General features: G+C 39.9%; 1 protein-coding gene across 1 annotated transcript in view; it reads left to right on the plus strand.

The window, feature by feature from the left end:
* The first annotated feature begins 547 nt into the window (after positions 1 to 547).
* The window catches only part of LOC136866889 (receptor-type tyrosine-protein phosphatase H), an 819,913-nt gene continuing 795,654 nt past the window's right edge, over positions 548 to 24,806 (plus strand). The window contains exon 1 of the mRNA XM_068227107.1: positions 548 to 927. The gene's annotated coding sequence lies outside the window, so the exon portion shown is untranslated. The remainder of the gene's footprint in view (positions 928 to 24,806) is intronic.

Below are 24,806 nucleotides of genomic sequence, written 5' to 3' on the forward strand. Positions count from 1 at the left end.
TGGTCAGATATTGACCAAAACTAGTACTACTTCTAATGATGTAGATTATGTCTTACTTATGGTGTTGATTAGGCAGGAGTTTTATAAAAAGGGTCCTTTTTTCACATGAAACAGGGAAATTGACATAGATAATGAAAATTATAAACTATGATATCCACTACATTTCTCTGTGTTGGGAGGTGTGAGAGACCAAAGTCACTAAAGTAATATTGTAAGGCATTTGCTGTCATGGGATGTTGGCGTGTGACGTGCACATGAGGAACATGCAACGAGAAATAAAGTAACAAAGATGTACATTTGAGACTACCATTAACAGTTCTGTGTAGATGGCAGTGATATGTGGACTGCAGACAGTTCAAGATGTTAAAGTATGACAGGATTTGTGTCTCAGGTTTGTGTTACAGGCTTTTACAATTTACACACAGAATTAGAATATGCAGTTAATTTTATTGACATTTGTGGGGACAGCTAATGACCAAATATGGGATGAAAAATCAACCAATCAGTTTTACATTTGATAGGGTAGATCGTGCGAGACTACTGGTAAAAATGAGTGTAATTGGACTAGACAAAAGAGTAACTGTTTGGTTGGCTATTTTTCTAGAAAATGTAATAATTAAGAGGGGAATTCCTCAAGGAAGTATTATCGGACCTTTATGTTTTCTTATATATATAAATGATATGAGTAAAGAAGTGCAATCAGAGATAAGATTTTTCGCAGATGATGTTATTCTGTACAGAGTAATAAATAAGTTACAAGATTGTGAGCAACTGCAAAATGACCGCGATAATGTTGTGAGATGGACAGCTGGCAATGCTATGATGATAAACGAGGTTAAAAGTCAGGTTGTGAGTTTCACAAAAGGAAAAGTCCTCTCAGTTTCAATTACTGCATTGACAGGGTGAAAGTTCCCTTTGAGGATCATTGTAAGTACCTAGGTCTTAATATAAGGAAAGATCTTCATTGGGGTAATCACATAAATATGATTCTAAATGAAGGGTACAGATCTCTGCACATGGTTATGAGGGTAATTAGGGGCTGTAGTAAGGATGTAAAGGAGAGGGTATATAAGTCTCTGGTAATACCCCCAACTAGAGTATGGTTCCAGTGTATGGGACCCTCACCAGGCTTACTTGATTCAAGAAGTGGAAAAAATCCAAAGAAAAGCAGCTTGATTTGTTCTGGGTGATTTCAGACAACAGAGTAGCATTACAGAAATGTTGCAAAGATTGTGCTGCGAAGACTTGGGAGAAAGGAGAGGAGCTACTCGACTAAGTGGTATGTTACATGTGTGTGTCTTTTACCATATGTTAATTTTAGTTCAGGTCTCTCCAAGGCTTTTTAAAAATTAGTTTTACTTTATTTATATGTAAATCAGGTGCCTGATTTTATTTCAAGGTTAAGGCAATGGCTGATGATGCCTATATACAAGGCGGAACATGTACCATTTTAGTTAACATGTCAACGTAAATCAACAAAGACAAGACTTATTGTATTGATTAGGTGCTCAAATTAGTAAATTAACTTGTTGTTATTATTCCATTTAAGTGGTATGTTACAAGTAACTTTTTAATATGCAGTTCTGAGTTGTCAGTGGAGAGATGGTGTGGAATGATATTAGTAGAAAAATAAGTTTCAGTGGTTTTTGAAAAGTGGGAAAGATCATAATATGAAGATAAAGTTGGAATTCAAGAGGAAAAATTGGGGCAAGTATTTTTTTTTACGAAGGGAGATGTTCAATAAATTTCCAATTTCTTTGCAGTCATTTAAGAAAATGCTAGGGAAAGAACAGATAGGGAATTTGCCACCTGGATGAGTGCTCTAAATGCAGATGAATAGTGATTGATTGATTACAAGGTTTCAAATGGACTAACATTAACTTTTATCTGTATATTGCCAGTCAATGTAGAGAAACAGGAACCATAATAGGATCGATAATCACAATGACGGGAAGAACAAGGATAGCACGAAAACACAAAAGGATAAGGACAATAAGAAGAATGATACTACAGTACGTTGATAATCAAACCAACTGATGCCAAGGAAGGTGTTCCACCACTTTGTCCTGAGTGTCTGATCTAAGACAATGTAACACTAAGTATTTCTGTACCAAGTATTCCAGGCTAAAACTAAACACATATTGTTGTCATCCTTGATGACTGACATACAACTGTTGATGGTCACACTAACCCGCCTGGTGGCCAAGTTTGACACTGTGGTTCAAGTCCCGTTTGTGAAAAATATTTTCACCATAGAATGTTCGCCGCCAGGGTAGGAGAGGTGGTGGTATGCAATTTCTAATTACTACATTGCATGCCAAAACCTGTGTTCAATTCCAAACCTTTCCTCAATCATCATATGGAGTGAGGCCATATGAGACTGTTGTTGGCCAATGGATGGAGACGTAAAGCTGTGAGCAGACCCCTTGGTGTTATTTGACAGGAGTAGTCTATGTGCCAACACCGGCCTTTACCCTCTCCCTTCATCTTCATCTTCATCATCACCATCATCATCATCATCTGACATCCAGAAACGCAGGTCGCCCATGGATGTCAAATAGGAAGTCTTGCACCAGGTGATCCAAAAATATCCTCGGACACTCCCGGCTCTAAAAGCCATACCATACATAAATAAACACTGTCACACCTAGAAAATGGAGATAAGGAAGATAAAGGTCATATCTACTGTCACCAGCTTAGCATTGCTTCAGACCTACAAGGTAGGTTACTACTGTACCTGAAAATAATATAAATTAGTTTCCAGGAAAAGAAAATAGATTTACAATCATATGTACTGTACATAATAATAATACTTTACTAATGGTAATACCATTTTTAAACACAACAAGAAAACATAAGGTAAAAAGAAAGGGAAGAATCAACAGAGCATAAGATAAATAAAACTTACAAAAGTCACTTTCTGAAAATAGACAATGAGCAACTAAATAAAGTGGAACTTCCCTTAACAGATACTTTTGAATAGCAGACTCTTCTTAGAGTGGACATTATTCAAATCCCTGGCAGGATAACCTGGACTCTTCTGGTAAAATGAGTTCTTAACACCGGACATTCCTAAAAACTGACATGGACACTTCCCAACAGACAACAACAGCTCTAAAAGAGTCCAGCTCCATGGCTAAATGGTTAGCATGCTGGCCTTTGGTCACAAGGGTCCCTGGTCAAATCAAAAGACCTGCACCTGGCGAGCCGAACATGCCCTCGGACACTCCCGGCACTTAAAGCCATACGCCATTCCATTTTAGCTCTAAAAGAGTGCAGACTATGCTTAAAAGCATAAAACAGCAAGGCAAATAAGTTGTAAGCCCTAGCTGACAGAGAACTGGACTACAATCTGCTAGACAGCCCTCCGAGTGTGCGCTGTAAGTAAAGACATGGCTGCCCGGCCTTCCTCAGCCCGCTAGGCAGGCAGAATTTCTTATTGTTACTCTATTAGCGGGAGAGTGTGGCCCTTACCGTAAATTGCAAGAGATGTCTCAAAAAAGCAAGCACCTCACTCTCCAGGATAAAGTGGAGGTAATAAAGGTCCATGAAAAAGAAAAATTATGTATCGTAATTGTTTTGCATACTTTTAATGACTTGGCAATTTTAAATTACATGATATAGATGTTGATTCCTATAGGGAATCTGAAATATTTGTCCCCAGTATAGTTGGTCCGTTATTGGATATTATAAATATTTCAGCTAACTCATTCCTGGTTGCCAGCGTTTTGCCTCATAGTGCGTTGGCACTGCCAGTAGCTCCAAGTAGCCTACGCGTTATTCACTAGTGATGCGTCTTCATGGGCATGCTATTTACTAACTGATGAGCACAACGAAAATGCTGACAACCAGGAATGAGTTAGCTGAAAAATTTATAATGTCCAATAACGGACCAACTATATTCATATTATTTAAATTACATGGCTGAAGACGAGTCTATGCGAGGTTCCAAACTGGTCCCATACATATATGAAATGGTGTAATTTTTAGTTATTCCATTTAATTCTGTGTTGAAAGGTGGATAATTCCTCTTGAATTTTCCTGGAAAATTATGTGTTCATGACCAAGTTCGATGTGGGGAAAAGTCAAATCAGGGACATTATTAAAAGTAAGAAGGCATCAAGGGTTGGACATGCAACTGCTGAAGTTCCGGTACTAAACACGTGTTTCCAGCAGTGGAAGGCCTTGCTGTGGATAGTCTACATACGATTGCTTTTGTCGTGCTAGGGCCAACAACATTCCATTGACTGCGCTTCTAATACTGGAGAAGGCACTAGAAATGCTAATGGTGAGGTGTAACTAACTGTAAAGGTTCTGTGGAGTGGTCAGACACAGGATTTCACAGAAAAGTGTTTGTGGCAAATCTGGTGCCCTAGACAAAGTGGAGAGCAAAACCAAAAGACATGTGTGAAGACTATCCTGAAAGAGTCGCTTTTCAGTTGTGACAAGACGAGACAAGGTTCTTCAGTCCATGGAAACTAATTTATAAACTACCTGAAAAAAGAAACAACAAATATTTTTGAAACATCATCAAAATGAGTTCCAAGTTTGAAATATTTAAACCTGGAGTGGTCTCTTGGCATTTCTTTCATTTCAAGGAAACTACCAAAGTCAATGACTGGAAATTCTATCTACCTTTCAAGTAACTATTCACAACCAACATAATGAAGCATCAGTGTGCCAGTGTTGGTCTAACTCGTGTGGTGGTGAGTCATTGTTAGACAAGTGTCCACGGCCACGCAAACTTCACCACTACAAAGTAATTTATAAGCTACCGGTATAAATTTCATTTTTATTCCGTACTGAAGAGCAATTGAATTTTCAATACAATATATCAAGTAAATAATATTACGTTAGTCTTGGGACTAGTTTCAGCCACTTGGTGGCCATCTTCAGCCAAACAGATCATGTGATAACTAAAACATATGTATACCAGACAAAGACAATGTTGCAGGAGTAATTGAGGACTTGGGTGCAATAACAGCGTAAGTAGATTTACGCTATTTTAAGAAACCGGCATGTAAAGTTTCAATTTGTTGTACCTGAAGAATAAATCAGTAAATGAGGTTAAATGTTCTTTCAATTGCTATTCAAATGTAAGATACAACATTTCTAGAAAATCTGATAAAATATGGTGATTTTCTAGGACTTTATAATGAATTTAAATTCTTAAATATACACTGTTATTGCATAAAATATGGGAAAAATGTATAAATATATAGTTTCAGTTAAATATGAAGAAAATTAGGATCTGCTATGTGAAGGAAATAGGTCAGGAAGGCAGATTAAATTAATGACTCACTACAGAATTTCTATAAATGTATTTGTCACATATACTGGTACAGTGTGGCACAAAACTTTCAATAATCAGCGAACACAGGTAATGTTTTCAATTCTCTTTAGCAATGAAAATGAAAATATTAAGAATAGCATACGACAATTTGTGTGTGCTTTGATGCCCTTGGTTTTGTTAAGCTTCTGAAATTGAAACTATTTTAAACTTTGTACCATGTCTGAATTATTGAGTATTGAAATCGGATTTGATATCGGCTTCAATTTCGGAATTTTCAGGATTCTGGGTTACAGATAAGGTGTTTTCGTACCACTTAATGTTTTCAGGTTTCAAGTTCTTCATCAAAGACAGTACAGCAGATCTTTTCTGTGTCTTTACACCGGGTTTTATTACATTAGTCAATTTTAGATCACTATAATCAAGAAATTCAGCCTTCTTATTTATGTAAGTAAATAGCTGGAAATAGGAAGTGTATGTCTGGGACGCTGAAACAATACCATTCTTGTAGTGAAGTTTTACATATTTCTGAACTGAAAATTTGTAACTCTTCACTACAGGAACACTTAAAAACAAAGGTTTGAGTGCTAATGCCCAGTCTTTTTTTAAATTAGCTGACATAGTTGCTTGAAATGACTCAGGATTCCTTCTACATTCTTTCATTATGCTGATGTATCCCTCAACAGTTTCTATATGTTCAACCTGCTTGAGGAGCATACCATACCATACGGCCACACTGACTGAAGGAATGACCTCCTAATGGAAAGAGCTGCTCTGCCTCTACACTAAATACCCTACTTACCCATGCACAGAACATTACCATGGTATTGTTTTGGCCTCCGCAGGAATTGGACAGCAATACAACCTTTTTTATGTGAGGCCTTCTTTCGAGATTTTGACTAATAACCTGATAAAGAAAAGAACAGACTGAATTTGGATCTTTCTTCGACTCTGACTCAAGAAAACAAAAGAAGTTACTACTTCCATCATTGTGGCAATGCACATTCAATATGTAAAGCCATAAAAGCCTCTTATAGAACTGAGCAGTTACATTTAGATGAGGTAGTGGAAGATTTTGGGCATGGTCAAATTCCAGTACGAGTAAAGTGGAACCGTCATAGCTCGCCTTGGCCAGTACATCTGATTTTAATCCATTATAAGCCTCAACTCTCTTTTTATGAAACATGTATTCTGATTTACATGCACTATCAGGATTTGCTTTCTGTTTAACCTCACATTCTGCACAATAGTCGCACTTGTCAGTCCTTGACTGCTGAAATGAAAACTCACTGTTTGCTCTGACATACTGACCATATGTACTGTAACTCATTTTTAGTGGTTTTCCCGTCTTTTCATAAAAAATATTGTTTAAAAGCAGTATACGGTTTTAGTACATTAAAAACAGGGTCCTCAAAGTATTTTCGGCTTGTTTTCACTCGACTGTAATGAGCTTCCTTGCGGGGAATCTGCATCCAGTGCTCTTCAACATGTTCCCACACATTTCTGATTATTTCGATTGGACGATTGTTGTGCATGCCCCTGCATTCCTCCAAGACTCCACCTGTAATGGTTATTGAAGTAAAAGCACTTCAATTCCTGATTTTGCATTTCTAATTATCACAAAACAGAGTATATACATTGCAGAATACACTCACATGTTTTCAGTGTGTTTTGTACAGTCCTTAGTCTCATTTCTGATATCTGAAGTATGGAGAGTAGAAACTGCCTTGTCATCATTCTTGACTTTGACACAGTAGCTCTGCTCGTTTGTCCAATCTGGTTTCTGAAACTTTTTTCCTTTCCTCCTCATATAACCCAGTAAGATCGTATCTTGCAGTGTCCCAGAATGATTTATGACATTCCTTTTGTTCTTCATGATTTACAGTCTCAAAGCACCTGAAAATGTAATGATTAATCAATAAAAGCCTAACAGTTAGCATGGCTTACTTTTAATAAAACATTCTAAATACAAAGTAAGAAATACTAGGACGTATGTAGTACCTTTTTCTGCAGCATTTATTCACTGTTCGGAAAACCTTCTTCTTCACTTCCTTTCCAGTTACTGTTGTATACAAGGAGCTTGATATACAAGGCACAATGTAAAAGTTTATTACTTGGAAATTTTCATAGAGTATGTGCACAAAAAGAACGAAACTTGTCTTGATGTTCAATGTGCTGCACACGTTCAATGATAACATAAATTAGTAGACTGAGAGTCTGACAATTATTTACAGTTATGCACATTAATATTTCTATGTACATTGAGTTCTATTTTGATAAGATAGGCTGCTCGGATAAATGAATGTCCGTGATAGTTGATGACTATCTGTAGTTGGTAGAATGACAAGTGGAACTTGCAGAAAGTCCGTAGTAGCAGAATGCTAGTTAGGAGTTGTAGAACTTGCAAGGAACTTGTGGTAAAGTTCATGAATAGCAGAATGCTTGGCTTGAAGTCGGAGAACTTGCAGGGAACTTGTGTTAAAGTTCATGAGTAGCAGAATGCTAGGACAGGATGCACGACGGCGATACGGGAGGCAGGATACATGAGGCAATGTCCTGAGGTGACACCTCCCGACAAGAGTTGATCCACCTTTTCAGAACACTTATTTAAGAGGGTACCTCCGTGTATGACATACGGTGTAGTCTGATCGCTGGACACTGTAGGAGTGCCTGGAGAGGCGGAAACGTCGCTCAATTTATAGCGCTGGCTGACGTCACAGACGATTACGTCAGTGCACTGCAGTTCACCTCGTGGTCTCTCGAAACGTTGATACTGGGTGGGCTGCGGAGCTTGCATGCGGCAGAGGACACACACAACAGTTACGACCGAAATATAACTCTCGCCACTGTTTCACGCCCGTTTTGCTATGTTTCTCTTCCAGTTCTTTGGGTTCCGGTTCCTCTTCTTCCCTCTGTCTTTAGGTGTAGAACTATCATTCACACTTTTCGTACCATTAGTCACATCTGAATCACATTCACTTGACACGGAGCACTCATAATTGCTAGAATTGTACTCATTTGTGACCGTAACATCCCGCTAGTAGATGCCATGTTCACCTCTGCACGCTGTTCCTGCAGTGCAGTCTGGATCCCTGCAACAACAGCGTAGTGCGCGGTGACACTTTCTGTCCACTCCTGACCTCTAGGGGCATCAGATGGAACTAACAGTTGGCTTGTTTGGTAGCGCAGGGTTCAAGGATTTCAAAACTGGTGTTTATGCAATAACAGCGTAAGTAGACTAACGCTGTTATTGCACCCAAGCCCTCAATTATACTAATTATAGACTCAATTTTAATAATGTAACGCGTCTTATATCGGTCAGACAGGTAGGAGCTTCCATACAAGATACTTAGAGCATGTAAATGCCCTGAAATATAACAGATTTTCGGTCATGGGACAGCACATGGGTGATACTAACCATAAGTTCACTAATATCAACCAAGATATAAAAATTCCTGAAGTTATACAAAAAGGCCCCCCTGCTCAATATTACAGAAAGTTGTTTTATCCATCTGGAACAATTTTTCAATCCTAACTTCAATCTAAATGAAATTTCAGAGAAATCAAACGTTTTATTTAACCTTTTAATTCCTATCTTTAATAATCATGGCTCAGATAAAAATAATTCTTTCACAATGTCTTTAAATTCCCCTCTCAGCACCAGTCTTTCTTTCCACGTTCTCCAGCCCCACCTTATGCACCCTTTCTCTCCTTATCCCCTCCCTCCCCTACCGTCCCCTCCCCTTCCCCACCCTTCTTTACCCGCTCCCCTCCTATCCCTATCTACTCCTTTGAATACATTGCCTGCTTCCTACAACAAGTCAATGCTTGTTCCTTATCCACTCTTTTGTTTACATGGCCTGGAGAGGAAGGTCTTTTCATCGACCTCTCTAAGCAGGACTGCTAAATTCTCTGTGCAACTCCTCTTAATTATTTCTCGGCCGAGTGGCTCAACATCTATATCTCTGCTACCTTACCGACTTCAATAAAGCACATAGGCTGACACCTAGTTGGAAGTCAGCCTCCCATCACGTCCAGCTGTGTGATCCCGCCCTCTCCGACCACGACATTCTCACACAACTCCAGCGGTAAGGCATCCCTGCTGAGCGCATCTCCAAGTTACTGCAAGACTTTGTTCTTACACGGCGGATCCTTCGTCACCTCTATAGGCCAGGCGCCCTTCAGCGAATCATCAACAACAGAGTCTACCTTAACCGTCAGCGACACCATGTGGAGCCCAGTCCTCTGTACTTTGACGCTGCAGCAGCCAAACCACAACAGTGGTCATCACAAGAACAGATTTTGTCTCATTTCTACCCTGCCCCCATCACCAACACCACCACCACCGTCACTACCATCATAACGACTGCCACGACATCTACCTTTTCCCAGGACCCTATCACAACTGTTGTCACATGCCATCCTTCACCACTCATGACCTCCTCCCTCCCTCCCTCCTGCACCCCTGAACAATCTCCAGTCCAGTCCCTGCCTGACGACACATCCGAGTTTACAGCCGCACAACCGCCTTCGCCGTCTTCACCTGCCGATGAAACAGCAGCTGCTGCACCATTGACAACGCACCCACTACCAACCCTCCACAACATATACAGCTGTGTGATCCACGGTGTGGATCCTGCACATTCGAACCGAACCATTGTCCATCAACTCCAAGCTGAAGGCGTCCCAGTTCATCACGTCTTCCGAATCCAGAACTCCACCGGCCCAACGTACATGGTTCGCATACACCTCCCAACTGCCGAAGATATACAACACCTTATCAGACTACAACCGGCACATCACTTCTATAACTGGAGACTACAACCGGCACATCACTTCTATAACTGGAAACCTTAAAAACAACCCAAAAAAGTTCTGGACCCTAATTTCGTCATGCAGAAAGTCACCCCGGATACCACTCAATCTTAAACTATATAGTGATGATGTTCCAACTGAATTAAGGTCTCAAAAATTCAATGAGTACTTTCACTCTATCTTTAGCCCTCCTGCACCTATCACAGAACTACCACAGATCAATAGTGTTTGCAGTTACTCACTGTCACAAATATCAACGACCCCTAACGAAGTACAAAATATTTTCAATAGTCTTCCAACAAACCGCTCCACCAGGCCCAATGATATTAGCCCAATATTCCTCAAAAATATTTCTGCATCTCTCTGTGCACCGTTATCTACAATTTTAAACCTGTGTATGGCCACTGGTACATTCCCCGACAGCTGGAAACAAGCTGATATCACACCTATTTTCAAATCTGGCAACAAATATGATATCTCATCATACCGCCCTATATCTATCGTTCCAATACTATCCTCTGTCCTTGAAAGAATAATCCACCGCCAACTCCTCTTTTTCACACAGCCGTACATATCTGAAGAACAACACGGATTCACTCCCGGAAAATCATGCCTCACTAACCTCACTGTTCTCAACCACCACATCATTTCAGCAATGGAAAATAAATCTCAGTTAGATGCAATCTATATAGATCTGGCCAAGGCATTCGACTCAGTGGATCATGCACTTCTTCATAAGCTCGCTACGAGATTTAATATCCATGGCCCCGTCTTGTCATTGATAACAAGTTTCCTCTCCGGCAGAAAACAAAGAGTGGTACTCCCTGAATCTGCCTCATCATGGTTATCTGTGTTATCAGGAGTATCTCAGGGCAGTATTCTGGGACCCCTACTCTTTGTTCTCTATATCGATGACATAATTTTTTGCACCCGAAATAGTCAGTGTTCCCTCCTCTTGTACGCCGACGACCTGAAAATCCTAAGAGAAGTGTCTACACCTGATGACTGTGACGAATTACAGACTGTTCTCAATTCGTGTGGTGATTGGTTTAAGAAATGGAATCTTTCTCTCAATTTTAAGAAGTGCAATACAATCTCTTTTTCATTGCTAAAGCAAGGAATGAACACTGCATATACCATCCACGGAAATACATTGCAATCGGCTTCTCAGGTAAGAGACCTAGGTGTTATAATAGACTGTAAACTAACCTTCTCTGCTCACATTCACTCCATAAAATCCCGTGCTATGCGTACTCTAGGCATTCTTTACAGGTTTACTGAAATTAATGATATTAACGCCTTAAAATTATACTTTGTCTCGTATGTTCTCCCCATTATTGACTTTTGTTCCCCTATTTGGTCCTCATCTGCTATCACAAACATATCTCAACTAAATAGTATTTTTAACTTTTTCACTTTCATTGTTAAGACTCGCAATCCTGTTTTTAAGAACAAAACTAAATCTGACATTATGAACTACCTGGGTATACTTGACCTGAGAAGCCATTTACAGTTCTCTGATCTATGTTACCTTCACAAAATAATCAATGGCTACACCAAATGTAATTCTCTTCCAGCGTACTTCCCTATACATGTTCCTCCCCGCCCTACATGCAACCGGTGCACCCATCATGTGTCCCATCCGCGCCTAACCTTACAACAACGCTCTACCTTCCACCGTCTCCCTACACTACCCGATATCGACATATTCACACCTTTCTCATCCTTCAAACAAAAAATTAAAAGATTCCTTTGAAGTCCTCTCCAGGTTTTCACTTTCTTCCGTCCCACCAACCCTAGACCTTTCTTCTTCCTAATTTCTGAAACCGACACTTGCCATTGTTGACACATTGTTACTGTTAAAATTGTTAATTATTGTTGTTACTTAATATTGTTGTTTATACCTTTGTTATCTTTTATACTTATTTAAACTTATTATTATTATTATTATTATTATTATTATTATTATTATTATTATTATTATTATTATTATTATTATTATTATTAGTGTAAAATGGCCCTCCATAGGCTGTATCTAATAATTAAATAAATAAATAAAAAAATAAAAAAAATACATCTCTCACCACCACCATAAAGTGGAGCCCTCTATCTCCTCACCACAACCGGTTCGCCATCCTACCAACCACCCTCATCGTCGCACCCGGCCTGCCAACGTTTCCTAACAACTTCCCTCTACCATATCACTAGGACCCTGCACCTCCTAACCCTCCATCTTCATCCTGGTACCCTTATCTAAACTTCACTCCTAGCGGACATCCTCTATCTTTCCCATCACCGTAGCCAAGAGGCCTCATCTTCCCCCTCACTCAATTCGTCACATCGTTCTACCCATCTTCTTCATTCATCGCACCACTTCTTTTTTTTTGCTAGGGGCTTTACGTCACACTGACACAGATAGGTCTTATGGTGACGATGGGATAGGAAAGGCCTAGGAGTTGGAAGGAAGTGCCCATGGCCTTAATTAAGGTACAGTCCCAGCATTTGCTTGGTGTGAAAATGGGAAACCATGGAAAACCATCTTCAGGGCTGCCAACAGTGGGATTCGAACCCACTATCTCCCGGATGCAAGCTCACAGCCCACACAGTTCTATTCACATCTCCCGGCCCGAGAGAAATCGTAACTCTCTAGGGGCCCACGCGCTCTTCGGGCGGGGAATGAATACTTCTCCGCCACTGCCGCCATGGCCTGCCTGCTTCCCCTAGACATTAGAGGTGAGTTTCATAAGTCATTTTTCTTGTTTTAAATTTCTTTTCTGTATGTTTATTCATTCCTAATTCTGGCTATCATTTCCAGATTTACTTCTTGGCCTGTGATCCTATGTCAACTTAAAGACATCATATTATGAAGTGAAATGTCGTATATGACAAGAAGATCATAACCATAATTTTTGTTATTATATGTATTTTAATGTTATAATTATTCCTGCAACATTGTCTTTGTCAGTTATACATATGTTTTAGTTATCACATGATCTGTTTGGCTGAAGATGGCCACTAAGTGGCTGAAACTAGTGCCAAGACTAATGTAATATTATTTACTTGATATATTGTATTGAAAATTGTATTGTCAATTTATTTCTTACAAAGTAATTTCCCATTTTGAAATATTGTCTTCAATATTCTTGAAGCAATTATTCTTCGGAATGTCCCTGATTGCATGGTTTATTGCCAAAACAGAAGTTGTTTATAATTTTTTTTTTCTAGTTGCTTTATGTCGCGCCGACACAGATAGGTCATATGGCGACGATGGGACAGGGAAGGTCTGGGAGTGGGAAGGAAGCGGCCGTGGCCTTAATTAAGGTACAGCCCCAGCATTTGCCTGGTGTGAAAATGGGAAACCACGGAAAACCATTTTCAGGGCTGCCGATAGTGGGGTTCGAACCTACTATCTCCCGAATACTGGATACTGGCCGCACTTAAGCGACTGCAGCTATCGAGCTCGGTGTTTATAATTTTAAGAGCTGAACATGAGTGGAAAGGAGAAGAGATATTACCACACCGGACATTTACTCCCCATCGTGCCTAAAATGCTGCCTGCATTAGCCAGCATGGATTTTCAACACTAGCTAGCCAGTAGTGCATATTATGACGATTCACAGAGCCATTATTATGAAATTGCGACTCGTCCGAAAATGAAAGGTGAGATACAAACACGGAATCATTTGCCATTTGCACAAAAATCAACACGAGTTTCAAAATCTCACCCGTGGAGCTATTGATATAGCTGCAGGTGATACAGATGAAACAAATTGGTATGCAAGATCCGTACAACAGACGGCTAGCTGATATTGGCGTGTTGTGCTACTGCCCGTGTACTCGTGTGAAGATTCTCCAGAAAAGTGTCCAAAACCAACTCAGCAGTTTCACTGGAATTAACTGGTGCCTCTCTAACAGAAACTGTTTAGGAAAGTGACAAAGTTATACGCAAACATCGCTCCACCCTCCTACATGTCAGCACACATTAAACATGCATGCTGTTGGTCGAGTGGAAGGAATGGCCTTGTATTTGATCCTCAAAGCTTAAAATGTGAATAAAAATATTTAGCACTTGTGGGATTCAAACCCATTTAACAAAAGCTTGCGCGTGAGCATGTCTATGCTTAGCCCACTACACCAAGGTGACTGCTATGTCGAGCTTATCAGAAAGTGTACTTTGTGTAAAACTACTTTCCACTTCACAACTATCACATATTTGCTATAAGTAAGCTTTTAGTGTTAATTTCATATCCATTCGAAAGCTTATAATTGGCACGTACTTTTTACATAACCATTTGGCAGTTTGATGAATTGTGTAAATACCTGTTGCATACATGTTTTTGTAAAAGTCTTTGCTGTGATGACGCAGTAAGTGCTTTAAAAGCGACTGTAGCATTATATCCGACAAAGGAGAATCGACCATCAGACCACTCACGTTCGCAGGATGCCTAACAACAGAAAAAGTTAGGTGCAGCGGACTCACCCGGTATATACTGTATATATTAAAAACCACACACTCACATGGCATTAATATAACAATTATGTAAGATAATCTAAAGGATATTATTAAATTATATATGTATTGAATAGCTGGACATATAGATGTTTCTTTTGATTAATATATTTAATCAAATAAAATCATAATAGTGTGATTTTATTTAGCATAGTACAAAGTACTGAATCACTTGTATAATACAAAATAACATGTGTCATTCAGTGCTAATCAAACACGAAAAACACTTTTGGCTCTAAGATTCATCATCCAACATCAGATGAATGAATTGATTCCAACAGTTCTTTCTTTGAAAGGATTTTATCAAAATATTCTAACAATTATAGTTTGGAAATTAACTTTTTTTTTTCAAGTTTACTTGTGCCTATTATCAGAGCCTTTTCAGATGAGAGATAGAGTTTCCTGGAATTCTGGAACTTGTTTCCACCGCATTGTACTACTGTTGTTATGCTCTTCACTGTTGGTGACAATGAAATTAAATAATCAAGGAAATATTGTTTGCTTCTGCATTAAAAACTGACAAGGACTGTCCCAGCAAATCTGAGATATCTGGTCAGTGTAATTCAATGTTGTGAGAAACAACAGCTTGGTGCCATGCCAGTTGTCAACTTGCAGAATCTCCCACTCTGCATAAACATTTACATTTTCAGTGGGAGAATATATTCCTGTGTTCAGATGCAGGAAATAAAATATTATGTTTAATGAGCAAACATTGTTTTATTATGACAAAGTACAATGTAAAAAGACACAATGAAATAAAGCATGAAGCAGATTTCAAAAAATAATAATAACAGCATAGAGGTGATAATTCAGGGGGTAATTGAAAGAGTGCTAGAACAAAGGTTTTGCCAGTATATTAATTTCAATCAGAACCAGAGGGCTTCGATAAAACCCCACGTACACATCTAAATACATCACTATTAGAAGTGGTTTTGTATTTGGCCAAAGTGAACAAGCGTGATGGCTGTGTGGTGTTTCTAGATATCAGAAAAGCTTCTGACAATGTGGGGCACCTCCATCTAAAGAAGACTCTCGAGTTGGTGAGTATTTCCAATACATTGATAAATCTCATTATGAATTTACAATGGCCTCCATGGCTCAGGCGGCAGTATGGCTGCCTTTCACTGCTGGGTTCCGTGGTTCAAATCTCAGTCACTCCATGTGAGAATTTTGCTGGACAAAGTGGAGGCGGGACAGGATTTTTTCCAGGTACTCCAGTTTTCCTTTTCATCATTCATTCCAGCAACACTCCAATATCATTTCATCTATCAATCATTAATCATTGCTCCTGAGGAGTGTGACAGGCTTTGGCACATTTTCTATCCTCGGTGCTAGATGGGAACTTCATTCATTCCATTCCTGACCCGGTCAAATGACTAGAAACAGGCTGTGGATTTTCATTTTCAATAGTACGGAAATCGAAACAAGAAACTAGAAAACTAACACCATCCGAATTGAACGTGGTGTATAGCAAGGTTCTCCACATCACCTGCTCTGTATAATTTAGCAACAGATCACATTCTTGCAGATTTATCTAAGAATCCATAGCTAGTTTCCTACAATCACAGAAGAACAAAGACGACGATCATGACAATTCAGTATTCATCGTTAACAGTGTGAAAGCTGTAGCTGAAAAGACAAAACTTGCCCTACAATGTTTTCAAGAAATACTGTAGGCCTTAACATCAATGATTCTAAATCTGTAGCTGTATGTGTCAAGAAAGGGAAATATTCAGACAAAAACCTCAGTATATATTGACAAGAAATAAGAACAGAAGCCTGTGGTGGACCAATATGTTATCTCCGACGAATTGATATTTGATGCTGCAACTAGGACAGTGTGGGTGGGGGAGAAAAACGCAATCATGAAAACACAGAAGGATGAAGGTAAGTACAAACATCGTCTACACAAAGGGCTGTTCTGGGGTATCTGTGGAACGCAGAGAGGTTGGGTCTAACTACGATATCAAAATTAATTTAAAACTTTAAATAAAAGTTATATTTCTTTTAGAATCTCAAACTTAACCAACAATATTTTCAGGTACAAAATAGAAAACCCAAGGATCGGTAGTTAACAAGTTTTGAGCTTCAGGCTCCAAATTTACAAGTTTCTGCATGTGGAATTTAGATAGATAAATATAGAAATCTCCCAAAACACCGTTTAAGAGCACTTTGCTCCAGCGGTTACAAAACAGCCTTCCAAAGGCACCCTCAATATTACAACAATCACAGAAAAGAGCTCTCCAACATTAACCAAGGAGACTGCGCTCCCAATTTCTTACAAAATCTTACAAATTCCTGGCCTCTCTAGGCCCAAACTTGCAATTTTACAATTTAGTGCACAGGGGTAACTAGTACCCAGCTACTTGGCCTTCGTGGAAAAAGAACAGGTTAAATTACTGGCCCGAACACAAAATGAATGGAGGCGTACACTTGCGCTCCTAGAAAATTAAGTATAAAATCCTAATTGGGCTCTCAGCCCGATGATACAGGGCCTAATCCCAACCTACTGAGGTCATTCGAATGAAGGTTAATTTAGTGATTTACGGAAAAGAGAAACAGTTACAAAATTGTAGTCACCTCACAATAAATTGAAGGGGAACTCGAGAGGGTAACACACTCTCTATCCCCAATTTACAGTTAAAGACTTTTATGAAATTGACATTAGAAAAGAAGACTATTACATTTCAGAATGAGATGGTTACATAGTTAAAGTGTAGAACCTTTCCCTCGGATAAGTTTGCGGAACAGCTACAAAGATAATAAATTGGTGGCCATTACCTGGGCTGGTATTCTGCCTTGCCGAAGAATGAGGCATCCTGCCTCCTGTCTTAACACACACACTCAGGAAAACGATGATCAATAAGACAAGGTAGCCAGAAAAGCCTCAGCTTATATAACCAAAGGGGATTGTTTGAGAGGATTCTGGACTAAATCCGGACTCATCCTCTCATTTTTATTGGCAGAATCAAAAGTTACACTCGAAAACCAACAAGAAGCCTTTGATGGCCGAAAAATAATTACAGAAAAATTTGATTGCCCAGACACCAAAGCTAGCAGGAAGAGAAGGAAGAATTGCAAACCTTGAAATATATACAAAAATAAAAGTAATTTCCTTGAGAAAACCTATAAACACAAAATTTCTTTCAATAAGAAATTATTCCACCTTGCACCAGAGTGCGTGACCTCAGTTTTTGTGAGACATCTATGGAGAAAAGTTCAAACTTCTTGATGTACACCAAAACAAAAAATATATCCAATCAATTTAGGAAACTTAGAAATGACAAACTTCTCAGTTATTCAGTCGTGACATCTTCTGATTAATGTCCCAACTTCATGCAGTAAGAGTTTCACGTTTTGTTTGATAGATAGAGTTCTTTAAGGTGCTTCTTTTGAATGTGCGGCGTTGAGGTGTACCTCCCGGTACAGACCTCCCCCCCCCCCCCCCCAAGGTCCTTCCTTGGGGTGACACAGAAGAAATTTGACAGAAGAAGATTTGCACATAGATATTTTACAGGAGAGATAAATCTTTTTGAAAGTTCATTTTTAGAAAATTAGGTTGGAAAACCATATTTGAAGTCTTTTCGCCATCATACAATTCTTGGATATGCCGATTGTGTTTGACGGAAAGACCTGCCGCTGCTGCCGATACCCAGGTGGGGTCACCCAGCCCCCCCCAAGTACCCTCAGATACACCTCTCCCGCTACTATAGGAGGGGTTGTCGTGGTGATGGTCACCGCAGATTAGATGTACATGTGCAGTCCCCAGATGGGTTGGCAGTAGAGTTACTGCACCTCAGCCCTTGCCGGAAGGATGGAGCTCCTGCGCAGTGTTCAGAAGGAGGCCTCACTAGAGTGGAGCGGGCCCATTCCCCACTCTGGTACCGCTCGCCAGATGTTGAGACATGGCCGCCAACAGCTGAGGGGTTACTGAAACAGTAATATCTGGGTGACAGAGATTGTTTTTGCTGGAGTTTGAGAGTACAATTTTTATTTGTTGGGGGCAGAGGGGCGGGCGGCATGGATTATGAGTGTGTGACAGCAATGGGTGGATGAAGGAGACGGGGGCTAAGTAATGGCCACCAAGGAGTAGATAACAGGAATAATCAGAGGGGAAGGTTTTACAGCAGAAATCTCACTACATACTTATTATAATAAGGGCAGAAAGCCTCCCCATTTTCATTAAATATACTTTAAGATGGTCGACACTTCTTAAAAAGAAAGTTAACCTTCGACTCCCGCCAATGTTGAGTGGCGAATGTAAAATAACCTTGAATTTACACAGGTTTCACCTGAGAGAGGTGAACCCTAAATATCCTCTCCGTGGCTGGGTTACTGACTAATAATGTAACTGGTGGTACATGGCCAATGGAATCTGGGGGCAAGCTTGCCCGCAGGAACAAATTTTTAACCATGACTGATATCCGACTTAAATTGGTGGCCTGCGTCCACGATCTTATCTTTTTATAACCTTTTCATGGGAAACCTTTACGTTTGATTTTAGCCTTCTTCCATAGATCTCTAATACTATCGGGATCTATTGTCTCCGGTAATATGTCGTTAAGTGACCAGAGATTAGAGAGCGGCATGTTAGGTGCAAACCTAAACATGAGAGATGCGGGAGTGAACTTGTGTGACTCATGAACTGCTGTATTTAGAGCAAAAGCTGACCAATGCAGGGATGTATCTCACCAGGAATGATCTTCATGATGAAATGCGATTAAAGCAGATCTAAGATTATGATTGGCCAGAGATGGTTGAGGGTAAAAAGAAGAAGTTGTTATGTGTGAGATAGACAGGTCAAAACAGAATTTACGGAATAAGTTAGACGTAAATGCCTTAGCATTATCAGAAACTATATATTGACAAAGACCAAAGGAAGCAAAAATAGTATTCAAACAAGATATTGTAGACTGAGCGGTTGCCAGCTTAGTCGGAAATAACCAAGAAAATCTAGTGAAGCCGTCTACACACACCAGAAAAAAATTTATTTCCGTTCCCCTTGGATTGTGAGAAAGGTCCAACGTAGTTTATATATAGACGTTCCATGAGGCGAGATGCTTGATGAAATGACAATAGCCCTAGCTTAGTGGACAAGGTGGGCTTACTAAGCAAGCAGGATTTACAAGCTTTTACCAATTCTCTAATTTCACCGTCCATACCTTTCCAAATAAACATTTCTCTGATCATTTCCCGAGTTTTGAAGATGCCTAAATGCCTCCCTAATGAGGACTCATGATAGTACTTGAAGATCATAGGTACAAGCACAGCTGGAACTACTACATTAATCTTTTGATCGGGCCTCGAATGCCTCACATCAAATTGGAAGGCTGAAATCCTGATGGCCCAGCGGGCTATCTGACCAGTCCAACGTGGCCTAGCTAATACCCAACTTAAGGCTTGGTTGTCTGTTTCTAAGTCGAATTTGACACTTTCCAGATAGAGGTGGAACTTCTCTAGCGCAAATAAAACTGCCAAACCCTCAAGTTCATAGGTGGAATATTTGGCCTCTTGAGCTGATAATGTCCTAGAAGCATAGGCGATGGGTCGCCTTCCGAGTTCCATTTCCTGAAGAAGGAGGGCAGCAACCGCGGATGATGAGGCGTCGGTTTGGACAATGAGTTTCTTTGAAAAATCAGGCATAGCTAAGACAGGGGCATTAGAGAGAGCTAATTTTAGATCTTCAAAAACGGCTTGTTGAGATGGCCCCCATTCAAATTTGATGCCTTTCCTAGGAGTAAGTTCAAGGGCGCCGCTCTGTTAGCGAAGTTAGGAAAAAATTTCCTGAAGAAATTCACCATGCCTATAAACCTGGCCAATACCTTTGATGTCCTTAGGAGGTCTGAAATCACGGATGGCCTGTGTTCTAGAATGATCAATGGAAACACCATCGGGTGACACAGTATGCCCTAAGAATGACATGGAAGGCTTAGCAAAAGCTATCTTGAATAACTTCACAGTCAACCCAGCCTTAGGAAGGCAATCGAGTACTTCCTTTAGATGATCTAGGTGTTCTTCAAAGGTCTCAGAAAATACAACAACATCATCGAGGTAGTGGTAGAGGTATTCAAATTTGATGTCCGAGAAGACCCTATGTAGCAGTCTAGTAAGAACAGCTGCCCCCGTGGGGAGCAGGAAAGGCACACGATTGTACTCATACAAGTTCCAATCCGTGGCAAAATCTGTTAGATGTTTTGATTCTTCAGCTAGAGGTATCTGGTTGTACGCCTGATTAAGATTCAGGATGGTAAAGAACTTGGCTTTCCGAAACCATGAAAAACAAGAGTGAAGATCAGGAAGGGCACAGATTGTAACACCACCTTACGGTTCAAAGCCCTGTAATCAATCACAGGCCTGAAGCCACCTTGGGGTTTCGGCACAAGAAAAATAGGTGATGAATATCCCAACTTACGTAGGTGGTTTGAAAAGTTCTCAGAATGTACTAGAATTAAGTATCTTGCCTTGGTGGAACTGCTTTTATTTTTCAACATAGTCTCCCTGTAGACTAATGCATTTGGTCCAGCGATGTTCCATTGCCTTGATCCCATCTCGAAAATGAGATTTCTCCAGGCCTGCAAAATACCTCTCCAATTCGGCTGTCAGTTCTTCCCTTGTAGAAAATCTCCATCCACCGAGGAAAATTTTCAGCTTGGGGAATAGATGAAAGTCTGATGGTGCCAAATCAGGTGAATAAGGTGGATGTGGCAACAATTCGTACCCCAGTTCATGAAGTTTTGTCATGGCAATAACACTTGTGTGCGGTGGAGCATTGTCCTGATGAAAGATGACATTTTTCATTGCCAAACCAGGCCTTGTTTGGCGTATCTTTTCCTGTAGTTGGTCTAGGAGGTTTGCATAGTATTGCCCCGTAATTGTTTGGCCAGTAGGAAGATAATCAATCAGCAGAATGCCTTTTGCATCCCAGAAAACTGAGGCCATGACCTTTCTGGCCGAACGCACTGCCTTTGCTTTCTTTGGTGGTGGTAAATCAGCATATTTCCACTGCTTTGACTGCTGTTTTGTCTCTGGGGTATAGTAGTGGACCCAAATTTCATCTGTAGTCACAAACCAGCGCAAAAAATCTTGTTGGTTGCACTGAAAACCGGCCAGACTTTGTTCGGACATTTCCAGTCTGGTGCATTTATTGTCCAATGTCAAGAGCCGTGGCACCCATCTGGCGGATAATTTTTTCATACCCAATTCTTCGGTTAAAATAAATATACCCATTCAGAAGACATCCCTACAGCTTCAGCAATCTCCCGCACTTTCAGTCGACGATCCTCCATGACCATTTTATGTACTTTTGCGATAAATTCTGGGGTCGTAACACTTTTTGGCCGTCCACTACGCGGATCACCATCCAAGCTCTCCCGACCAAATTTAAACTCGCTGGTCCACTTGGCAACAGCTGAAAATGAAGGAGCAGAGTCCCCCGGTGTGTTCTGAAAGCTGGTATGAATTTCCTTTGCTTTCATACCTTTCTTCACAAAGTATTTAATCACTGCTCAAATCTCAGTTTTTTCCATTGTCACAAATCACTACGCGGGAACAACAACAAAGAGTCGTCACTACCACACTCCTGCAGCTAGAGCACTGACGCGCCACGTGTTCACTCACAAAGGAAGTGTGATTATTGCGTGCGAACATCATTGCTCTAGCACTGACATCTAGCAGTGATTCCTAGTATTTTTCAAACCGTCCTCGTAGAAGGTCGAATTATACCATCCTTCAACATTTGATTGATGATTTCCTTAAGAGCCTTCATTTTAGGTTGGGACAGTCGGTAAGGCAGAAACCTAACTGGAATCGAATCCGTAACTTCAATCTTGTATTTGATAAGGTCAGTAACACCAAGAGTATCAGAAAATACATCAGAAAAGGACTGACATAATTTGCGGATACTTTCAGCTTGCTCCTCAGGTAGATGTCTAAGATCTAACAACATCTCACCCTGGGTAGGCAAAACAGATGAACATGACACAAAATTACACTTCAAAAGGGGAATCTTACAATTATTAGCAAATTTGAAGGTGCACGACTTACTCTGAATGTCGAGCACTAGACCAGTGTAAGACAAAAATTGGCCCCCAGTAATACAAGGCAAGACCAGTGTTTAGTCACAAATAACTTCACTTTCTAGGTAAACTTTGAAATACGAATTTTAGCAAAAATGAAACCTAAAATTCCTAATGGAGGAGAGTTGGCCGAAACACAGTTAACAGTTTTTAATTTAGAGTACCATTCAGCCGAAATAATGGAAATCATACTCTCTGAATCTAACAGAGCAGTGACAGGTTCACAGTTCACTTCGATTTTAAGGAAGGGCACAAATGCAGGGTTCTCTGCTGCAATACTAAGGCATTCAAATGATAAATTAGTAGAAACTTTACCCTTACCAGAACGTAGGTACTGAGCGTCGGGACGGTGAACACACTGACTCAGCCGATGACACTACTCATTTTCTGTTATCAGATTTTGCAGATGTTGCAACAGAAGTTGAGGAGGAGGGGGTGCTATTGGCATTAATGCCAAGTTGTAAAGATCTTTCCTCATCAAAAACTGTAGGAGCTCGTATTGTAAGAGCCGTGAGTGTAATTCCTGTGTTTGCTGATTGCCCCATTTCCTGTTTCTGGGCTCATCGGTGAGAGCGGACCTTGCTAGACATTTTTCGCATTTGAGCAGCTTAGCGAGTGGACGCGCCTTGGGTCCAATCCGCCATGTGGACTCTGACCTCACGGTAAGCGATATAGTCCTTGATTTCATTTCTCTTTCTTGTGTTTTGGCCTTATCTCATTTAACGTAACTTTCCGTGGTAATGTAAAATTTTGTTTTGCGTATCGGAGTTTCTCCTTAAGACTTTCACATTCACCACTTTTGTGGTTTTGAATGACTGTCCCTCGGCAGACAGTGATAGCATTTTTGTTTTTGGAGGCAATTCTCTTTTCAGGTTTAGTATTTTGTAATTAAAAGTTAATGTAACTTTCCTTCTTGGATGGCGATATTGTACGTCTAAAACTTTTATTTTGTTTGAGGTTGCCTCCATTCATTCTGTGTCAACTTCTATGTCAAAGTTTAATATCCGTCGCCTGAAAAGCTTGATCAGATTACCGTTTGTGTTTATAAATTTATTTTAATATCTTTTGTTTTAAATGTGCTTAATTGTCATCGATTTTGTTATTTGTTTGTTTTGTTTAATTTGATTTGGTATCATTTTCATTTTGTTAATAACAAATAGGTTACTCAAGCGTGATTATCGAGAACCTTTTCTTTCCCATAACGTCATACCTTCCCACGGACCTCAGCACAGCTCCCACCACTTCCACATCCTGTCTGGAGTTGTCGTTTTGAACTTCCTGTAAGTTAAGTTTTTACCTCGTGCATGGTTTGGTTTGCATATATTTATTAGTGTACCGTCCTATTCCCATTATTTTATGCCTTCTATTCCCCGACACCACAGAACCAACCGTTCAAAAGCTCCCCATTCTGAACAACTTCTAGTCTAAGATCCTACTTGCCCTTATCTAAACTTAAATGGCAAGATAAACGAAAATTCACCAATCCATCCACCTACGATGCTGTAACAGACAAACAGTCATAGACATTGTTCTGTCCTACTTTTTACAAACTTTGTTATATTCTCCACCTAATCAATGCATAGTTTTACTCTTGAACCATACATAGAAGTCATCCTCAGATATTCATCACAAAAATTAGAATTAGAAGGACATAGTGTCATCATAAACAAAACCTCCCTGAGTTAAGACTACACATACAAACATAAAATACATTAATGTACACATTTAAAAGTCCAACTATTAGACACTTGATAATGGCCAAGTGGATTTGGGATAAAAACTAATAGATCACAAGATTAATGAAACTTGAAATGATTTCGGTGTAGCTGCACTTATGTCGAATAAGGGTGACGTAAAATGCCGTAGATCGTAATGAAATTACAAGAGAATATCACAGTGTTGATGCAAATAAAACTGGTTAATTGTTGATGTGAATGTCAATGGTCTATCACGGAAGGAACAATCTTCTTTGGTTACAATAAATGAAGGATATCCCAGCATTATTATAGCAAGTCAATCTGTCCGTAAGGGTATTAATGGGGGAATGTCCTTCAAGGTTACAGTGGTGCACCCAGCTGACTGACATGTCTACATTAATATATTTGAATCATGACTC

The sequence above is a fragment of the Anabrus simplex genome, chromosome 3 (genome assembly GCF_040414725.1).
Source record: "Anabrus simplex isolate iqAnaSimp1 chromosome 3, ASM4041472v1, whole genome shotgun sequence".
NCBI lineage: Eukaryota > Metazoa > Arthropoda > Insecta > Orthoptera > Tettigoniidae > Anabrus > Anabrus simplex.